At 39.3% G+C, this 20,731-nt stretch overlaps 1 protein-coding gene across 1 annotated transcript in view; it reads right to left on the minus strand.

The window, feature by feature from the left end:
- The window catches only part of GALNTL6 (polypeptide N-acetylgalactosaminyltransferase like 6), a 1,308,188-nt gene that overhangs the window by 814,055 nt on the left and 473,402 nt on the right, over positions 1-20,731 (minus strand). The window lies entirely within an intron of this gene.

Here is a 20,731-nt window from a genome sequence, read left to right on the forward strand (position 1 = left end):
GGATTGGAGGAAGGCCTGATAAAAATGTGGAAAATGCACATGACACGACCTTGCTTACGAGCTTGCTTACGAGCTTGCTTACGACCTTGCTTGCTGAAAGTGAAGAGGACTTGAAACACTAGCCAAGGAAGACAAAGGTTACAGCTTCCAGGAGGGATCACAATTCAATTTAAGAAAATAAACATCAACACAATTGGACCAATAGTTCACATCATAATAAATAGGGAGAAGATTGAAAGTGTCAAGTGCACAGTCTATAATTGATGCTCATGAAAGCAACAGTTGAGAGTCAAAGACTACATTAAATTGGGCGAATCTGCGGCAGAAGACCGCTTTAAAGAGTCAAAATGCAAAGACGTTACTTCTAGGAATAAGGTGTGCTTGAATCCAGAGGCATGGTATTTTCCATTGCCTTACATTCATGGGAAAGTTTGACATTGTATAAGGAGGATATTTTTAAAAGATACATTTGGCCACAGTTTGTTTCTTGCCTCTTCTGGGTATATGCCCGGTAGAGGGATTTCTGGGTTGTATGGTAGCTCAATATCCATCTATTTTAGAAATTGTCAAATTGATTTCCATAGTGGCTGTACACACATACAGATTCACCAGCAGTGGATGAGTGTTCCTATCTCACCACAGCCCCTCCAACACTTGTTGCTTTCTGATTTTTTAGAATTGGGCTATCTTTGAGGGTGTTAGGTGGTATCTCATAGCTGTTTTAATTTGCATTTCTCTTATGGCTAATGATCAGGAACATTTTCTGATATGTTTATTATCCATTCAGATTTCTGCCCCTGTGAAACTTCTGTTCAGATCCTTTGCCCACCTCCTCAGTAGGCAGTTAGTTTTTCTCCTATTTTAAGGTTGCAAAGTATTGTAGGTTTTAGTAATTAGGCCTTTGTCTGTTGTGTCATTGCTAAAGATATTTTCCCAGTTGATGGGTTCTCTTATTACTCTCTTGGTGAATTCTCTCAATGTACACAGATGTCTTATCTTCAGTATATCCCACTTGTCTATTTGTGACTCCTCTGTATTTGTATCTTTCCTTATTTCTGATAGCTTATATATTCCCTGTGCCAAAGTTCTAAGGTTTGTCCCAATTCCCGCATTAATGGCCCTAATTGTTTGGAGTTTTACCTCAAGGTCTGTGATCCACCTTGAGTTTATTCTTGTGCATGGAGTGAGGTAAGGGTCTTGCTTCATTTTTCTGCAGGTAGATACGCACTTTTTTATAGCACCATTTATTGAAGAGGGCATCTGCTTCCTATTTGATATTTTGGGGCCCTTATCAAAAATCAGTTGCCTGTATAATGATGTTTTTATTTCTGGGTCTTCATCTCTTTTCCATTGGTTTGAATATCTGTTGTTATACCAGTGCCACACTGTTTTGACTACTGTGGCCATATAATACGTGCTAAGGTCGGTAAAGCAAGCCCGCACACTTTGTCCTTCTTCTTGAGTTGTTCTCTGCTAAGTCTGGGATTCTTCCCCTTCTATATGAAGTTGGTAATCCGTTTTTCCAATTTTTTGAAGAAGTATGGTAGTATTCATATCAGGATAGCATTGAACTTATATAGTGCCTGTACAGAACTGACATCTTTACTATATTGAGTCTTCCAGTTCACGAGCATGGGGAGTTCTTCCACTTGTTGAGGTCACTCTTGGTTTCCTGTAATAGTATTTCATAATTTTCCTCATACAAATCTTTTGATTTTCTAGTCAGGTATATCCCTAAATATTTCAATTTGTGCTTGGCTATTGTAAAAACTATCTTTTTAATTGTCTGTTCTGTGATCTTGTCTGATATGTACAGCAAACTGATAGACTTCTGTTTGTTGATCTTATATCCTGCCACTCTACCATATTCCTCTATTGCTTCCAACATTCCACTTGTGGAGTTTAGGGGATTTTCCAAGTACAGAATCACAGTGTCTGCGAATAATGATAATTTTGCCTCTTCCTTCCCTAGATGAATACCTTTGATGTCTTTTCTTTGTCTTATATTGTTAGTTATGACTTCCAATATGATGTTAAATAGGAGTGGGGACAAGGTAAACAAGTGGCCATGTAGCTCAGAAGCAACAAAACTCACATGGAAGAAGCACATCAGCCTGTGTGACCTTGAGGTGTCTAAGGGATCAAGTATCAGGCATCAAAGAACAAAAAAAATATATCATTGTAAATGAGGGGGAGTACAGAATGGAGACCAAAAGCCCATCTGTAGGGAATGGGACACCCCCTTACATAAGGGTTGTGGGGAGGACATGAGCCAGTCAGCATGCAGTATAGCAACAATGAAACATATAACTTTCCTTTCTTAAATGCTCCCCCCCCCCCACTATCATGATCCCAATTCTACCTTACCAATCTGGCTAGACCAGAGAATTTAGAATGGTACAGATAGGAACCAGAAACACAGGGAATCCAAGACAAATGATCCCTTCAGGACCAGTGGTGAGAGCCATGATACCTGAGGTTGAAGGGAATTTGGGGTAGAAAAGGGGAACCGACTATTGGGATTTACATATAGCCACCTCCCTGGGGGCCAGAAAACAGAAAAGTGGATGAAGAGAGATGTCAGACAGTGTAAACATAACAAAATAATAATAATTTATAAAATATCAAAGGTTCATGAGGGAGGGGGAGAGGAGAGGGAGGGGGTGAAAATGAGGAGCCCATACCAAGGGCTTAAGTGGAAAGCAAATATTTTGAGAATGATGAGGGCAACAAATGTACAAATGTACTTGACACAATTGATGTATGTATGGATTGTGATAAGAGTTGTATGAGCCCTCAATACAATGATTTAAAAAAAGATACATTTGAATTATGGTGATTGAGAAGAATATTGGAAATAACATGGACATGCAAAAGAATAAACAAATCTGATTTGCAAGATGTGCAGATAGGATACTACTCCTCAGAAGCAAGGATATTGAGACATCGTCTCATGCACTTTGGGCATGTTTGAAAGAAAGACCAGTTCCTGGAGCGGAAACTGCTTGGGAGAGGAGTGGCAAAAAGAGGGAGACCCTGGACAAGATGGATGGACACAGTTGTTAGAACAGTGGGATCAACCTAAAAGATGTTTGAAGATGGCGCAGGACCTGTCAGTGTGTTCCAGCATGCTTTACACAGGGTCTCACTGGGATTCAGAACTGACAGGGTGGCATCTAATAACAACAACATGCATGATAGAGGTTGGAATTCTTTCAGGGTCCATATTTTAAACCGCTATGATTTTGAATTTTGTTTTAACCAAGGTAATTCTTTGAAATCATGTAAAGCAAGAATATGCCAATTGACTTCCAGCTAGTTGCTATGTGAGAGGTTGAGAAACATACAATATCCACAAATTATTTAACCTTCAATTCTGTTTTATTGAATACTTCATGAAATAGCGTTATTGACAGAGCACAGTTCAGATCGTTGAGTGTTATGATGTCTGTTTTAAAAAAGGAGTCTCTAAATGTGACTCTCACAATTAGTATATTATAATTATATATAAGTATATGATAATTAGCAAACCATTATTTATTTTCAGAAGGCACCCGACTTGCTCAGAAGGAGAAGAAATCATCCTTCTTTTCTGTTCACCTTTTGTCATTGCTTGATTTCTTGAAAAGCCGTTTTATTTCAGCCAATGTTCTCTCAGCCCCATTCTCACTTGCAGCAGAATAAAACCTCAACTTGGCATCTGGCTAGCGACAAGCTTACTATGGAACATATCTGTAGAAGTCATTTCCAAGTACCAATTTACATAGTAATTGTTTTAATGTCAGCATATTCAATTTTCAATGGCTGGTTTTAGTCACAATGTTTTTCTGTTCTAATCTTGCCATGTCACTTGGGCTTGATAAAGCAGTGATAACTGGTAATTTATTTTCCCTTTTGACAGGTCTGAAAAATGAGTTTGGACTGGAGAATATATGTGGATGTATTTGAGTCGTGGGGGGGGGCGATTGTCAGCACTATTTATTTATTTATTTATTTACTTATTTGGCCACGTATTACCTAATAATTCATGTTGCCAATTATCATTTTATATGATCATATCTTTATGACTTTACTGTAATATGATATTTTGTACCCATGATAAGAGGTGAAAAAAGTTCATGGTGTTCATTCAAATGGAAGGAGGGCATTGTGGCAGATAAATAGTAAATACACAGAGAAGAGCAAGAGATGAGATCAGAGCTATTACGGGTCAGAATATAGAGATTGAAGCTTTCTGTGCTTTTGTCTCTAGTGCAACTGGGGTCTTTTAAGCATTTTCAAAAGGGGTGAGTATTGTGGCCACAGTGCTTACGGCTTAACATTGCTCACTCTGCTGAATTACAGAGGACAACGATGAGTGGGCAGTGCAAGTGACTCTGGGGTGATGAGCAATCATATCAGATGCAGAGAAGTACTGGTATTTAAGATGTATTTTGGTAGAACATTTGAGAACACACTTCATATGTTTGAGAGAAGAAAGACACTAGACCAGAACCTCCAGAAACTCAATGTCTTGCTGTAAGATCAGGAGGAGCTAATTGGTGACAGACTGATAATTCAAGGGAAGAAAGAGCAAAATGACTTTTGTTCCTTCAAACAGAAACAAAAGTAATTTGAGAATGAGAGAAGATTCAATGCGTTAATAATCTTGGGGAATTGTGGTTTGGCAACACAGCCATGCATCCTTCATTAGAGATTTAGGCAAGAAATGGTAGTGATGACATGGTAGTGGCTTGAGTCTGTTCAGGGTTATTGAGTGGATGGGAAATGAAGAACTATACAGAAGCTAAGGCTGTTATTTGGAGGACAATATGCATTAAAGAAAACATACAGATATTGAGGCATTTGTTACTGGTATACAATAAATAAAATTTGCAGGAGTTGCTTGACTAACAACTAAATATTCACGTACATGGCTAATACTCAGCAGCCCCTTGCAGATAGTCGAGTCTTCACTTCAATTGTAGCCACCACTTATCATTGTATGGCCATGGCACAGAAACATAGATTAATCCTCAGTGTATTAAGTCAAGTTGCATCAGATGAATTGATAGCTCTTTTGTAGCAAATGAAACAAGAAAATGAAAATTGTAACCTTAATCAGCAAGATTCATCACACGATTCTTAATTTAGGTCATTTCCAGAGTGAGAGGAAAATGAAGAAAGAGCACATTAAGAATTCCTATTGCTAGATTAAGTTTATAGAAACAAGTGAAACAAACTTCATTTTCTTATATGTGAGGAATTGAACCCGGGAATCTAGCTCTCAAACATATGCCTTACATTTTATTTATTTTATCTTTATTAAGTTTCAAGGTCACAACGGATGTGCTTTCCAATTCAGCAGACACCCCTCTGGAGCAGGTAGGGTTTATTTTTAGAGTTGTTTTTTTCCTGAACAACTTTCACATTGCCCCTCTCTTAGACCCCAGTGCCTGTGCGCTTCCACATTCTGCCTTTCAAAGGAGCTGCTTTATGATCTGTCATTCACTCCAAAGGGTAGATGTCTGACAGGTCTTGAATGGTTATCTCTCCTAGGAGGATTTCACTTCAACAGGGACATATCTTTTGGATACAATGATAAAAATCCTTCAGATATCTTTCAGGCTTTAGCCAAAGGGTGCTAAGAGAGTGTATTGGTGTATTTTTAATGTTGTTTTATTGTTGTTTCACTAAGTCCTGTTATGACCCTGAGAAACACATTAATGTACTAATAGCTACACTTTTTGACATAAAGCCAGCCTTGAAAAATATGGAAGGGTACTCGCTGGAATAACCATTTTGAAATATTATTTCCTTTTTATTTCTCCTCATTATTTCTTCCCCAGTCCACAGCCTGGAAGATTAGTTTTTTTATTTTTGCAGTTAAATCCAGAGGCTAAGTTACAGCTTAGACTGACAAAACATCTGACTCCAAGGCTAGATTCCTGCCCCCCACCCCCTCTCTAGAGGACTATTCACATTTCAGTCTGGGTAAACAGTCTGTTTCATTTATTTTATTTCTGCATTTGTATGTGAACTAGATGAAATAATGGGCTTAATCAACATATGTAGTTTCACAGAGGCTTTATAAAAATAAACCAATGTACCCCAAATTTTTATGGTGTTTGTAAAATTGAGAATTAAGATAATGCTCATGGCTTACTTATGTCACTTCAGTTTTGTTGGCTAGGAACCAGCAATTTTCTGAGTAAGTTATAGCATTAACTAAATGAGTCAAAACAATTGAACCAGATATTTCTCTTCCATATCAAAGTAAAATAAATACTATTTTTCACATTTTGCCTAAATCAGAGTTCAAAGAACTTGAAAACATATAGTTATGTTTGCTAGTAATCACAAAACCTACTCATCTAATTTAATTATTTACCATTCACAATTTAAGGAATGGATTTCAAATAAACTTGACTCCTTATGTTTGATGCCTTCGTGATATAACTGTACAAGAAAGAAGTAATTCAGAACTGTCATTAGAGAGAAGATAAATAAGTGAATACATAATGCTACAGCTGATTTGGTAAACTAATTTTGGTAACAGTAAAGCATGCTGTACTGTGCTTCTAGATAGGCCGTGAAATGTCCTTTTTGACAACACCATTCCTGTTGATTGTGTCATCCCAGCATAGGAAGCCATATGGTGTTCTGATTCAAATAGTGGATACAAGTCATCGATTTCAGCTCACTAATGCCTAGGAGATTGTGCTTTATAGATTCCATGTCTGCTTTTACTATTGGAATTGTCCTAGAGTCAATCCTCAGACATTCCAACTTCCTATCGCTTCAGGGATTTCTTCTTACCTGGAGCTGTACCCACCCCATCAGGAAATGAAGGCTCCTCTCCCACAAACTGTACTTTGCCGTCACAGTCAATTCCACTAAGAGAAAGCAGCTCCTCCTCAGTCCCATTTGAGTCCCCCCGCCCGCTGGCCCCCAGGCTCGTCCTCAGACACTATCTTTGCAAATGCTCCTCTTCCGGCCATTAAATCTTCTCTGACAGCGTTTCCAGGCGCTGCATAAAGTTTTCTGCAGCTATTTTCTTGGAAGTGGGCAGCTGATTTCTCCACAAGCTGTTATTGGTAAAGAAGCTCCACTGAACCCTGTTCATGTGGGGTGACCCCGCTGGCATTTCAAATACCAGGGGCACAGTTCCCAGCATCAGGACAACACAGAGAGCACCATGGAATGGCAAACGGATGTCCAAATGGCGGGGCGTTCATTTCCAAAAAGGACATGCCAAGGGCTATCTTGAAATACGATGCTGTTTGCGATACCATTATCTCTATCCACCTTCAAGGAACTCTAATCAATACAACTATTATTCAAATTTATGCACCAACCATATAGGCTAGTGATGAGGAAATGAAAGAATTCTACCAAAGTCTTCAGTTGGAATTGATCAAACCTTCAATCAAGATGGATTGATAATTGTTGACTATTGGAATACCAAAGTTGGAAACAAAGAGGAAGGAACAGTACTGGAAAATATGGTGTTTGAGATAGAAACGAAGCTGGTGATTGCAAGGCACACTTTTATAAGACCAACAGCTTATTCAAAGCAAATATTTTTTCTACAACACAAGTGGTGACTACACACGTGAACTTCTCCAGATGGAATACATAGAATTAAACTGACTACGTATATGTGAAAATACAGTGGAGAAGCTCAATATGAGCAGCTGACACCCGCCTAAGGTCTGAGTGTGTAACACACTATCTATTACTCATATATAATTTCAGGTTGGAGCTGAAAAAAAAAGTTAAAAGTCTACAAGAGCCAAAATATGATCTTGAGTCTATCCCACCTAAATTTTGAGAACATCTGAAAAAAAATGCTGTTTCATTGAACACTAATGACAGAAAGTCTGATGAGCTGTGAAAGGACATCAAAAATATCATTCACATCAATGTATTTGCTTGTTTTGGGTCTTCTGACTCCTGATTCCTGATCCCATCCACATCTTGTGATCATATAGGCTGGTACACTTCTTCCACGTGCTTGCCTGCTAGATGGCCACCTGTATAAATTCAAGCCTTTAAAACCCTAGACACTATATCTTTCAATAGCTGGGCACCATCAGCTTTCGTCCACATTTGCTTATCTACCCATGTTGACTTCAGCAATTATGATGGGAAGGTGAACATCATATGATGCCTGGTTATTAGAACAAAGTGTGCTTGCATTGCATTAAGGGAGTACTTCAGCAGAGACCCAATGTACATCAGCTACCCAATTATATATATAGACCTTTATCCCTATCATTCTATATTAATATATTTACATATGTGCATGCCTACATTTATACCTCTATACATGTCTTTTGCCTCCTAGTTATTTCCTCTCTTTCTTTTTACTTACTCCTGTTTCACAATCATGTTTGACCTTCATTTGACTCTCCATTTTTTCTCTTGGCCACATTGCTATATCAGACATTTTTTCCCTCTTTGTCATCAATTTTAGATCTTTTATCATTCCGTTGTTCCTGGGTTTGTTGGCTCCTCCTGCCCCACTTTATCCCACCTCCTCCTCTCCCATGTTCCTCTGGAGTCATCAGCCCATTCTTTTCCTCAGGATTGGTTATCTTGCCTCTCTTCTATAGATAGACATGAGAAAAATTTAAAAAAACCAAATTAATAAAATCTATAAATTTTTCCAGGTCTGTCTGTGGACCCTTTTGAATGCTTTACAATCAGATCGGGTGAAGTGCCACACCCAGACCTCCGATTCGGAAGTTTATTTTCAAACAAAAGAAATGTGAGCGAAGGGAGACAACAGACAGTGTAAGATGTGAAAAACAATAATAATTTATCATTATTGTTCCACAAGGGTGGGTGCTGGGGGAGGGAGGGAAAAAAGAGGAGCTGATATCAAGGGCTCAAGCAGAAAGAATGTTTTGAAAATGATGATGACAACATATGTACAAATGTGTTTGGTGCAATTGATGTATGGATTGTTCTAAAAGCTTTAAGAGCCCCTATAAAATGATTTTTAAACAAAAGAGAACATCATTCACGAAGAAAGCAAAAGGTCATTTAAAAGACGGGAAAGAAAGAAAAGATCAGCACTGATTTTAGGAAATCCTCTGAAACGTACTCTTACTCATAGGATGGCTACAGCAAACGCAAGAAACAACACATCGGAAGCTGAACAGACAACACACAGGAGCAGGTCTAGAAGGCAAAGCCAAATATTATAATAAAACGTACAAATGCCTAGAAGAAGAAAACAAAAAGAAAGAACATGCTCGGAGTACCTGAAACTGAGAGAACTAAGGAAAAATTTCAAGCCTCGAGTTGTAGTATTGAAAGATTCTACAGGCAAAGTATTGATTACTGTAGGAAATATCAAAAGTAGACGTGAATAATATACCACATCTCTGAAACAAAAATAAGTAGTCAACATTCAACAATTTCAGGAGGTATCACCTGAGTAAGAACTTGTGGTGATGCAAGTCATTAAGCTGCACTGGGAGCATTAGTCAAAAACAAGGTTCCAAAATTGATATAATACTCTCTAAAACTGTTCAACACAGTGATGGTTTCCTGGAAATGCTTATTCATCCATGCCAAGAAGTTGGAGCATAACCACTTGACCAAAGTGACTAGAAGAGATCTATTGGACCCATTTCAAAGAAAGATAACCAGATTACACACATGATAGGACAATATAAAAATATTGTGGCAAGTACAATTTTGTGAACATCCTCCAACAGCAGTTGCAGTCATGGATTGACAGCAAGCTATCAGAAGTTTCAGGAGAGATTCAGAAGAATTGGAACAAGGAATATAATTTCTGATCTCTGATGGATTGTGGCTGAAAACAGCAAATACCAGAAAGATATTTACTTGTGTTTTATTGACTATGTCAAAGCATTCAGCTGTGTGGATCCTAACAATCTATGGATAACCTTGAGTGTCTGGCCGAATCAATAAACTCCCACCCCATGTGGAGCTGATCAGAGTTGGCCGATGCAACTCTCTCCGGACGTTGCACTCAGCCACACGTGCGCTCTGACTACCAGGAACTAGGAAATGCACCCTTGCCTGGCCAGAGGCTCAGACGTGCCTGCGTCCACGAATTACTAACAGCCTCCCCTGCCTGGCTAGGGGCTTGGATATGTCTGTGCCCACCAATTCTGGATGGGCACCTTTGTCTGGCCAGGGACTCAGGAGTGCCTGCTCCACCAATCCCTAGCAGACACCTCTGCCTGGTCAGGAACCAGTACATGCCTGTGCCTTCCAATTTCTGACCACCTTACCTTATATGGGCCCAGGGCCAGCGCAGTCACATGTGTCCTGGCAATAAAAAGGTTACTCCTATAGCCTGGGGTGCAACTCCCTTGGCCATGGATGCTGTGGATGGTGGGACTTTGCCCAGGCTGGTTTTTTTTCCCCTAATAAATCCTGTTTGCTAAAATTCGACTGATTCCGTTCCTGGTGCCACTCGACTACCTTACATGGAGAAGAATGGGTATTCCAGAGCACTTCACTGTGTTCATGTGAAACTTGTAAAGGGATAACGAGGCAGTTGTGAGAACTAAACAATGGGAGTATTGCATGGGTTCAAATCAGGACAGGTGGGCATTAGGGTCGTAGCCCCTAACCATATTTATTCAATCTTCATGCTGAGCAATTAAATTAGAGAAAATTAATTATATGAAGAAAAATGAAGCATCAGAATTGGAGGAAGGCTTATTAGCAACCTGGGCCATGCAGACGACACAAGACGCTTGCTGGAAGTGAAGAGGCCTTGAAACACTGCTGTTGAAGACCAAAGATCGCAGCCTGCAGTTTGGGTTACAACTCCAAATAAGCGAAAATCCTCACTGTGAGAAAAAGAGGTAACAATGATAAATGGAGGAAAGATGGAAGGTGTCAACGATTTTGTCCTATTTGGATTTGCAATCAGTGTTCATGGAAGTAGCAGTTAAGCGATAAAAGGAACTATTACACTGGGTAAATGGGCTGCACAAGACCTCTTTATAATGTGGAAAAGCAAGGATGGTCCTTTGAGGACTAAGGTGCATCTGACCCCAGTCAAGATATTTTCAATCACCTCATACGCATGTGAATGTTAGAAATTAAAAAAGAAAGGCCAACTGTATTTGCATTTCAGAAGTGCCAGTGGATATTGAAAGTGCCATGGACTTCCAACAGGAAAAATAAAATGTCTTTGAAAAAGTAAGGCCAGAGTGCTCCTAAGGGCAGGAATTTGGAAATTTTATCTTAAAAATTTTCAGCATGTTGTCAAAAGAGACCAATCGCTAGAGAAAGACATCATGCTAGAGAAAGCAGAGAGGCAGTGAGAAAGAGGAAGGTCCCTAACAGGATGGATTCACATGGCAACAATGAACTCCAACACAGAAGCAGTGTGAGGATGGCACTGGACCAGGCAGAGTTTTGTTCTGCTTTGTAGAGGCTCACAGGGTAGCCATTGACAGTACCTAACAACAACAAGAACGCATGGTGAGCCACACAAAAAATAATCCTCACTCTGGGAAGTAGATAAATAGAAATCAGCAATGAGGAATTAATATGCCCAGCATCCTAAGATACAGAGGCAGTAAATTATTTAATATGCTCTTGGAACCAAAGCCTCTAACTCCCAAGCAAGGTACTTTTCCCCAGAATGGATCTGCTAAGAGTGGAGAGAAAGAGAGTATTCAACAGATAGGATTCACCTGTGAGTTATTGCAAATGGGGTTCCCAGAAGTGGCATCTTGCTGTGTATAAATGAGGCCTCCCAGTGCCGTGAACTCAGAGGAGAAGCAGCAGAAGCAGAAGTCAGAGCACGGGACAGCGTGCTGGACTCCCCAACCTACCGAGGCACGGAACTGTGTTTTCTCACCATCAGAATTTGAGCTTTTGGATTCAGTTTCACAGCAGGATGGTATGCCCCTTTAAGCATTGATTAGCAGGCCAGAAACTTTTTAACATGCCAGGTCAACAACTACACTGAGCATTTCTCACTGGTACTGCAACTTTTTAACCTTCTTAATAAATGCTTTAATAATGGATTTTGTCTGTTTCTGTGTAACTGTCATGTGGATATTAGAACCCAGAGTTAAATTATAGAATATTAATTAAGATATTACACAAGGCAAGTCCTGGTGGTCAATAATTTAAAAGGATGACTTAATTAGAATATCCTATACTTAAAAAAGCAAAGGTCTTAGTAGCTGGAGACACGTCCCCTCTCCTTTATCTACAATCTTGGCATTTTATTCCATTTGTCTAGTGAGGATACTCTTTTGACGCCTGAACCTGCCTTTCTCTGGAATTCACTATTAGGAGTCCGACTTCTCACACTTGTTCCAGATCTATGCCATGCTCACTAAAAGGATCTTATCAAAATTAAAATTAACATTTTAATCACCAACATCCTCCACATGGGTCCTGAAATTGGACACGATTGCGGCTAGGATGATAATTGCAACATTATCGAAAGCAGCCGTAGGATCAAAGAGGTTGCAAAATTCCCTTATATTTCCTGAATAGAGGAGATATCACAGAATTTTCTCCCAGCATTTTAATGCCTTTTCTTATTTTTAAGTTGCAGAGCTGAAAGTAATTCTATCTTGGCAATATCAATAAAATGAGAAGAAAATGTGCAATGAAAAAATAAACAAGAATATAAGAACTATTTTTGCAAAAGTATCTCAGAATGTGAATGTGCATGAATATGTATTTGTATGAACATTTTTACTTTTGTAACACCAGAAAAAATGGATATAATAACAATGATATATTTACCTGAGTCCTCTGTGAAACCAACCTCAACAATCCTATTATATGTTTCTCTGATTTGTCCTATCTGATTTACTAGGACACATTAAAAAGTATTGCTATAAAATCACAGGAATCTTTATCAAATCAAAGTATCAAAATGCAAAGCGATTGCTTCTGAGCATATCAGATCAGCAGTTCTCAATCTGTGGACCACAACCCCTTTATAATAGATTCATAACAGTAGCAAAATGACAGTGATGAAGTAGCAATGAAAATCAGGTGATGTTTGGGGGTTCACCACCACACGAGGAACTGTGTGAAAGGGCTGCAGGTTAGGAAGGTTGAGAACCGCTGCTCCATATCAATACACTTCTCAAGACAACTTCTATCTAAGACTTTCCTGAGGAATTCCGCAGACTTGTCATTTTACATGCTGTTTAGTCGGTTCCTACTCACAGTGACCCTGTGAACAACAGAATGAAACGCTGTCCAGGCCTACGCCATCCTCACAATTGTTTTTATGTTTGCGCCCATTGATGCCACCATTGTGTCCATCTATCTTCTCCAAGCACTTCCTCCTGTGACTCTCTCTGGACGACTTTACTAACCATTGTGTCCTTCTCCAGGGATTGGTACCTCTTGAGATCATGTCCAACCTATGTGAGAGGAAGTCTCAACATTCTTGTCTCTAAGGAGCATTGTGGCTGTACTTCTTTTTCTTAGGCCGATTTGTTTATTTTTATGGCAGTCCATCAAACTTTAAATACACCTCCCAATGATTCAAATGCACCAATTCTCCTTTGGTCTTCCTTATTCAATGTCCAACTATCGCAAGCATCTGAGGTGATTGCATATACCATAGCTAGGAAAGGTGGACGAAGTTAGTCCTCACATTTACATATCTGCCTTTCTACACTCGAAAGAGGTCTTAGGCACCAGAATTATTCAATGCAATCTGCCCTTTGATCTCCTGACTACTGCTTGCATGAGCATTGGTTATTGATCCTAGTGAGACAAAATCCTTGATAATTTCAATCTTCTCACTATGAATACGTTGCCGATTTTTGTTTTCTTTATACTGAGGTGGAATTCATATTGAAGGCTGTAATCCTTGAGCTTCATCAGCAAGTACTTCCAGTTCTCCTCATTTTACGCAAGCAAGGTTATGGTATTTGCATATCGCAGGTTGTTACTTTACTAAGTCTTCCTCCAATACTGATTCTGCCCCCCCCCCAACATAATCCAGCTTCTCTGATGATTTTCTTAGCACAGAATGAATACATGTGGTGAGAGAATATAACCCTGACACACACTTTTCTTGGTTTTAAACTATGCAGTGTTTCCTGTTCTGTTCTCACAACGGCCTCTTGCTCCACATAAAGGTCCCACATGAACACAATGCAGTGTTCTGGACTTCCCATTCTTCTCAAGGCAGTCCTTGTGTTCTGCACAGCCGAATGATCTACACAGTTGAATGTCACGATGCATGCAGTAGAATGCCTTGGCATTGTAAATCAAACACAAGTAAACATATTTCTGATAGTCTCTGCTTTCCGACAAGTTCCATCTGATATCAGCCATGGCATCTCTTGTTCCATATCCTCCTCTGAATCCAGCTTGATCTCCTGCCATCTCCCTGTCAATGTACTGTGGCAACCAATATATTTCAGCAGCATTATACTTGCGTCTAATACTAATGATATTGTTCTATACTTTGTGCAGTCTATTGAGTCATCCATTTTTGGAATGGGCACAATGTGGATATTTTCCAGTCAGTTGGCCACACAGCTGTCTTGCAAATTTCTTGGCTCAGGGACGTGAGGGCTGTAAGTGCTTTAACATCTTATTGAAACATTTCAAGTGGTATTCTGTTAATTCCCAGAACCTTGTTTTGGCTCATACTTTCAGTGCAGCTTGGATTTCCTCCTTCAATAGCAGTGGTCCAATGCTACTTCTTAAAAAAGTTCAGTTCTGTTTGGTAGCATGATTTCCGTATCATTTTAATTCTTGTTTTGATGCATTGCACACCCATCAACACCTTTCCCATAGGATAGAGTAGTATTGCAACTCCAGGTCACATCCTCTCATTTCTTTCAGTTCAAGATATAAATAAATTTAAAATAAATGAAAGTATGGGGGGTTAAAAATTAAATCCTAAATTAAAAGTTTGGACTTTATTATTTGCATGAAAAGCAAGGCGTTAAAACATTTCATCCATGCCATTCGGCTTTCTTTGATGCATAAGTCCTACCATTGGGAATCCGTTGTTGAGTCTATGAAAAATAAGATACAATAAAGCAGTTCATGTTTATACTAATGGAGGAAAAATGGATTAGGGAAAGGAACAAAGATGTCATCAACATGTTTTCTGGGTAGGGATTTCTGACTGAAGCTCCCTCAAGTGAACTCAAATATGCACTAAACATGCCAAAACACCACTGCTTTTTTTTTTTTTTAACTAAGAATGAGAATACAACCTGGTACAGAGAGGGTGACACGTAATGTAACACAGTAAAGTAATAGCACAATTATGATTGTTGGGGAAAAGATACGGCAAAGAAGCATTGCAATATAAGATACCCCATCCGTTTCCATTACAATATTGTGGAACAAGAAAACCAAACTCTTCTTATTCTCCAAGACAGTGGTGGAACTGATGGACTGCAGATGGAAATGTCTCCCCTGCCCTTTTAGGTACTATTTTTGCTTTCTAATAAAATGTCACAGAAATTCTTTTTCAGAGAATATTTCACGGTGGGCCCTGCAGCCTAATTGGGTAATTATGAAATATGTGTCAAGTTGAGAGAACAGATGCCTTTGGTGGGGGAGGGGGGTTGGCAGCTAGAGGTTAGGGATTCGGGTGCATTTCAAAGCCACCAGCTGCTCTGAGGGTGAGTCCTCTGGTGGAGCTGTAGGCTCCTCAACCCACAGCAGCAGTTCTGTCCTGTCCCACAGGCCCTTATGAGTCAGAATGGACTCATGCGCAGTGAGGTTTTTGTTTTGTTTTGCGAAGCTATTGAAAGTACCACCGACGGCCGTAGGAAAGAACATAGCCATGTTGGAAGTATGGCTGGAGTGCTCCTTAGAAGAGCGGATGGTGATCCTGGCTCGTGGCCGATGCTTTGGGCGCGTTGTGTGGAGCGTCCAGCTCCTGGTAGAGGTCATCGTGCCGGGTAGAGGATCAACAAGAAAAGAGGCAAGCTCTCGTTGGGATTGATGGACACTGGCTCGGCATCAATGGATTCAAACACAGCAATGATCGTCAGAGCACACCAGACAGGCTATTGTGTTGTTTGTTGTACATTGAGTCATTCTGAGTCAGAACTGACTTGATAGCACCTAATGACAATTAATTTGATAATGCTGCAATATTTGTCAAGAACATTTCAGTTATTTTTTAACCTGCGTTTTTAGAAGCCTGGGTGAGGTGAAAAGAACAAGTCGCTCTCTACGCATGATAATTCCTGAGAATGCTTAGTTTGGGGTTTTCTGCAGATGAAGGTTTGACAAGATTGGAGACAATGGCAGATCTTTCTTCCTGTGTTTTTAGGAGCTGGATACCAGATTAAGCAACGTGAATAAGCATTCTTGTAAAGTCCTTTTCTAATATTTTCCCTAGCCTCATTGCCAAACTTCCACGAGGTTTGCTTGTCTTGCTGTTTGTTTTCTTTTGCTATATATATATATATATATATATATATATATATATATATATATATATATATATATATATATATATATATATATATATATATATATATATATATATATATATGGTATCATTTTCCTACATTATGATTTGACTGTTTAGATAGCTAACTTCAGTGGTGAGTAAGATATGGTCATCGGAAAGATTTACTTACATTTTTTTTCTTCCTTTGCTTTTGAAATAAGAATTGTTCATACCATGAATCCAGTAATGTTACAAAATTTTCAAAATATTTGTCTTCCCATTGTTTCTTTCCATTGTTGCCTAAGAATATTTTATTTTTTGGCAAAGGTAGTGGTTGTGCTAATACTATACCCGCCGAGAAGAATGGAACTGTCAGCCTCCTTATAACATTAGTGATTTTTTGCACCGTTTCCATCTGCCACTCTTTTCACTGGAATGCAGGTTAAAAGATTGGAAGTTTGGGGGCAGGGGAGGAGGTGGATAAAAACTATTCTCTGAGGATATTTATTACTCCAACAATGCAATTTAATGTATTTTTGATGCTGTGCAATTGGGTATTTAAATTTCTTGTAACTAGAAATGTTCTCCATCAGTGGGAATTACTGTAGATGATTTCGGTAAACCTGGGGATAATTTGGCCAGCTGGAAGGCCTAGACCAAGATGTAAAGCATTCAGTTTAGGAGGAAATAATGGTTCTCTTGTCATTAATCTTCTTTTTAGCTACATTGGAACGTGCTAACTCATCTAAACCTGAAGATAAAAATCAGTCATTCTTTTATATTTTAAAATAAACATATATCGCTGCAGTGTGGCAACTAGAAAGACAGCCCCCAAACTAATTTACTGAAATGTCACTTACAGTGCTTTCACTCGACACTTGTCTGTCAGTCCGTGGCAATGGGCTAGCTGGCATGATGCAGAGGTGCTGCGAGCGGTGCCGCCTGCATTTCAAGCACCAGCAAGGTCACCCAACATGAACAGGTTTCAATAGAGCGTCCGGGTTAGGAAGAAACTACAGAGAAGGGATAAACTGCACATTTCTGAGGGATTAGTACTGCGACCCTTGTACACAGCTGCAGTGCATTCTCAGACACAGTGCTGGAGGATGCGCCCCGCAGGTCTTAGGGTCCTGAAGATACATCCGCAGAAGAGCTTCTTTCACAAAGTGGGGATGACCATAGTGAGGGGAACGGAGTGCAACTTTCCAGATCTTCCCTAGCTGAGAGGACCTGGCTCAGCATGAGAAGAAACAGCTGCAAATAACTATTAATGATCGGTATGTGGGATATATGTACAAAGCACAGATCTCAGAAAATTGAAAGTCATCAACAATGAAATTGGAATGCAAACAGATCAATATCTTGGGCATCAGTGAACTGAAATGGACTCATTTGGGCCTTTTTGAATCAGATAATCTATGATTCACTATTCTGGAAATGATAAATTCAAGAGGAATAGTTTCCTATACATCATCAAAAGGACTTTTAAAAATATTTCTAAATGATGTATCTGTTTACAGATACAAGTTTAGCTCTGATATACTTAAAAACTGAAATCCCTGTCAAATGATCAAACTCTCCATCAAGTGACAGGAGATCTCACAGCTAACCATTGAACTTGGATCATGGTGCATGTGATTTGCTCATTCTTTATGGAACATAAAACAGCACAGATGGCTAAGAAATGTGGCTGTAGCTATGTGGAATTTGTAAGTTTACTGCTTGGACAATTAAAAAAATTAAAGTAAATGTATCATGAATCACCTGATTTTTATCAAATAATCGTAAGTATTCATCTTGCAATATTATATGGAGCCTTTTTAAAGTTAAAGAAATTTATCTATATCATAAATAAACCAGATTTTAGTATTTAAAATGTATGCTTTCAACACTAATATCGCCGCACCGTGGTGGAGTAGCGAACACCATGTTGAGCGGGTAGTCATAGAGTGGGAAGTGAGACCACTCACTGTTCCAGTGAGACCTGTAGCGTCCCACTGAGTTGGAATCCACTTAGTGGCAATGAGTTTGGTATAAGTTTTACAATATGGAGCCTCAAATTATTTAAAAATATACATTCATTATGAGTAGAATGTCTTGATGAGTATTACTTTTACAATGACTAATATGATCTCATGTGATTTATCTTCTGATTATGTATGCATTGATTTCAGCCATTCTTTATGAAAAATGTAACCATGTGACTTTGTGTTTGCCTGATGTAAGAATGAAGTACACAAAAGGAATATAAGAGGGTAAGTCATAAAGCATTACCAAAACTAATAGAAAGTTTAATTTTAAACAAAAATATTAAAGTATGAAGCTTTTGTTTCCACAATATATGCTCTGTTTACATCTATACACTTTTGAAGCAGTGTTTTTACCTATATGGAAGATTTGGATCTTCCTTTTATCTTGAGTGGACATTATTTTGAAAGGTACCCTAATGATATGAAACCATGGTGGCTTAGTGATTACCATTAGGCTGCTACCCCTAAGGTCAGCAGTTCAAAACCACTAGCTATTCTGTTGGAGAAGTACAGGCTTTTATAGATTTATAGACTTGGAAGCCATAGAGCCTGTTCTACCCTGTCATATAGGGGCATAATTGGTCAGTAGTGACTTGCGAGTGGTGAGTTTGTGTTTTTGTAAGGAGAGCAATACCTGAGACAACTTGCCTGAAACTCTCAACTAACGGCTCAGTGTAGTTGTCAGGTGCAGTCAGTTCAGTTCTGAATCACAGGGACCCTCTGTACAACCGAAGGAAACACTGCAGCCTCCGAACTGGTCTTATGTTTGAGCTCATTGTCAAAACCACTGTGTCAATTCATCTTGTTCAAGGTCTTCCTTATTTTGGAGTCCTGCTACTTTACCAAGCCTTGTTTCCTTCTGTAGGGGATGGTCTCTACTGAAAACATGTCCAAATTAGTTGAGGGAAGTCACCATCCTTGCCTCTAAGGATGTATGTCTGGCTGTGCTTCCTTAATAGAGATTTGTTTCATCTCTTGGCAATCCATTTAACTATCAATATTTTATATCAGCACCATAATTCAAATGCATCAATTCTTCTGTCTCCCATATTCATTGTCAAACTTTCACATGGATTAGAGGCAATTAATATACCATGGCTTGAGTCAGGTGCACCTGAGTCAAAAAGTAACATTGCTGTTTTTCAAAACTTTAGAGGTCTTGTGCTGATTCACCCAATGCACTGTTGCTTTTGACCTCTTGCTTGCTGCTTCTAGGAGCATTGATTGTGGATCCAAGCTAAAAAAATGTCTTGACCACTTCAATCTTTTCACCATTTATCATGATGGTACGTGCTGGTCCAGCTGTGGGGATAATCCGTGATCTCCATCAGCAGTGCTTCCAGTCCTCCTCACTTTCAGCAGGCACAGGTTTTTCTTGTGCATGTTGCAGGCTATTAATAAGCCTTCTCCAATCCTGCTTCCACCTTCTTATTTATATAATCTAGTTTCTCTGACTATTTGCTCAGTTTATAGCTTAAGTAAGTCTATCTCACCTGAATGCTGAGAACACCTCCAGAAGAGATTTGGCACATTTAACATTAATGACAGAACACCTGAACAACTTTGGGATCACCCCAGGAGCATCATACATGACGAAAGCAAAGGGTCATGAAAATATAGGAAAGAAGGAAAAGATAAAAATGGATGTCACAAAACTGATTGCAAAGACATGTTTGAAATAAATCTGGGACTATCTGAGGGGAAACCCTAGTTGCTGTGCTGTGCCATCGAGTCGATTCCAACTCATCGCCACCCTGTGCACAAGAGAACAAAGCGCCCTACAGCCTGTACCATCGCTCAGCTGTCCCTTTGCATGGGCCCATCAGGCAGTCACTGTGTTGATCCATCTTGTTGAGGCTCTTCCCATTTTCGCCACCCTTCCACTTGACCAAAGATGATGTTTTCTCCAGGGGCTGGTCTCCCCTGACAATACATCCAAAGTACGTATGAAGACAGTGTCTCTCCATCCATGCCTCTAAGGAGCACTTTGGCCTTATTTCTTCCAAGACAATTGGGTTTATCCTTTGAGCAGTTCAGAGTAATGTCAGTATATTTCTCCCGCTCCTCAATTCAAATACATTGATACTTCTTTGGTCTTCCTTCTTGAATTTCCAGCTTTCACCTGCATCTGATGCAATGGAGAATACCATGGCTCCGGTCAGAAGCACCTTAATTCCCAGTGTAACACCCTTGCTCTTTAAAACTTTCAAGGGGTCTTGTGGAGCAAATTTATCTAATGCAATATGTCTTTTGTCCTCTTGACTGCTGCTTTCAGAAGTATTAATTGTGGACCCAAGCAAGA

Source organism: Tenrec ecaudatus, chromosome 8 (assembly GCF_050624435.1).
Source record: "Tenrec ecaudatus isolate mTenEca1 chromosome 8, mTenEca1.hap1, whole genome shotgun sequence".
In the NCBI taxonomy this organism is placed as follows: domain Eukaryota; kingdom Metazoa; phylum Chordata; class Mammalia; order Afrosoricida; family Tenrecidae; genus Tenrec; species Tenrec ecaudatus.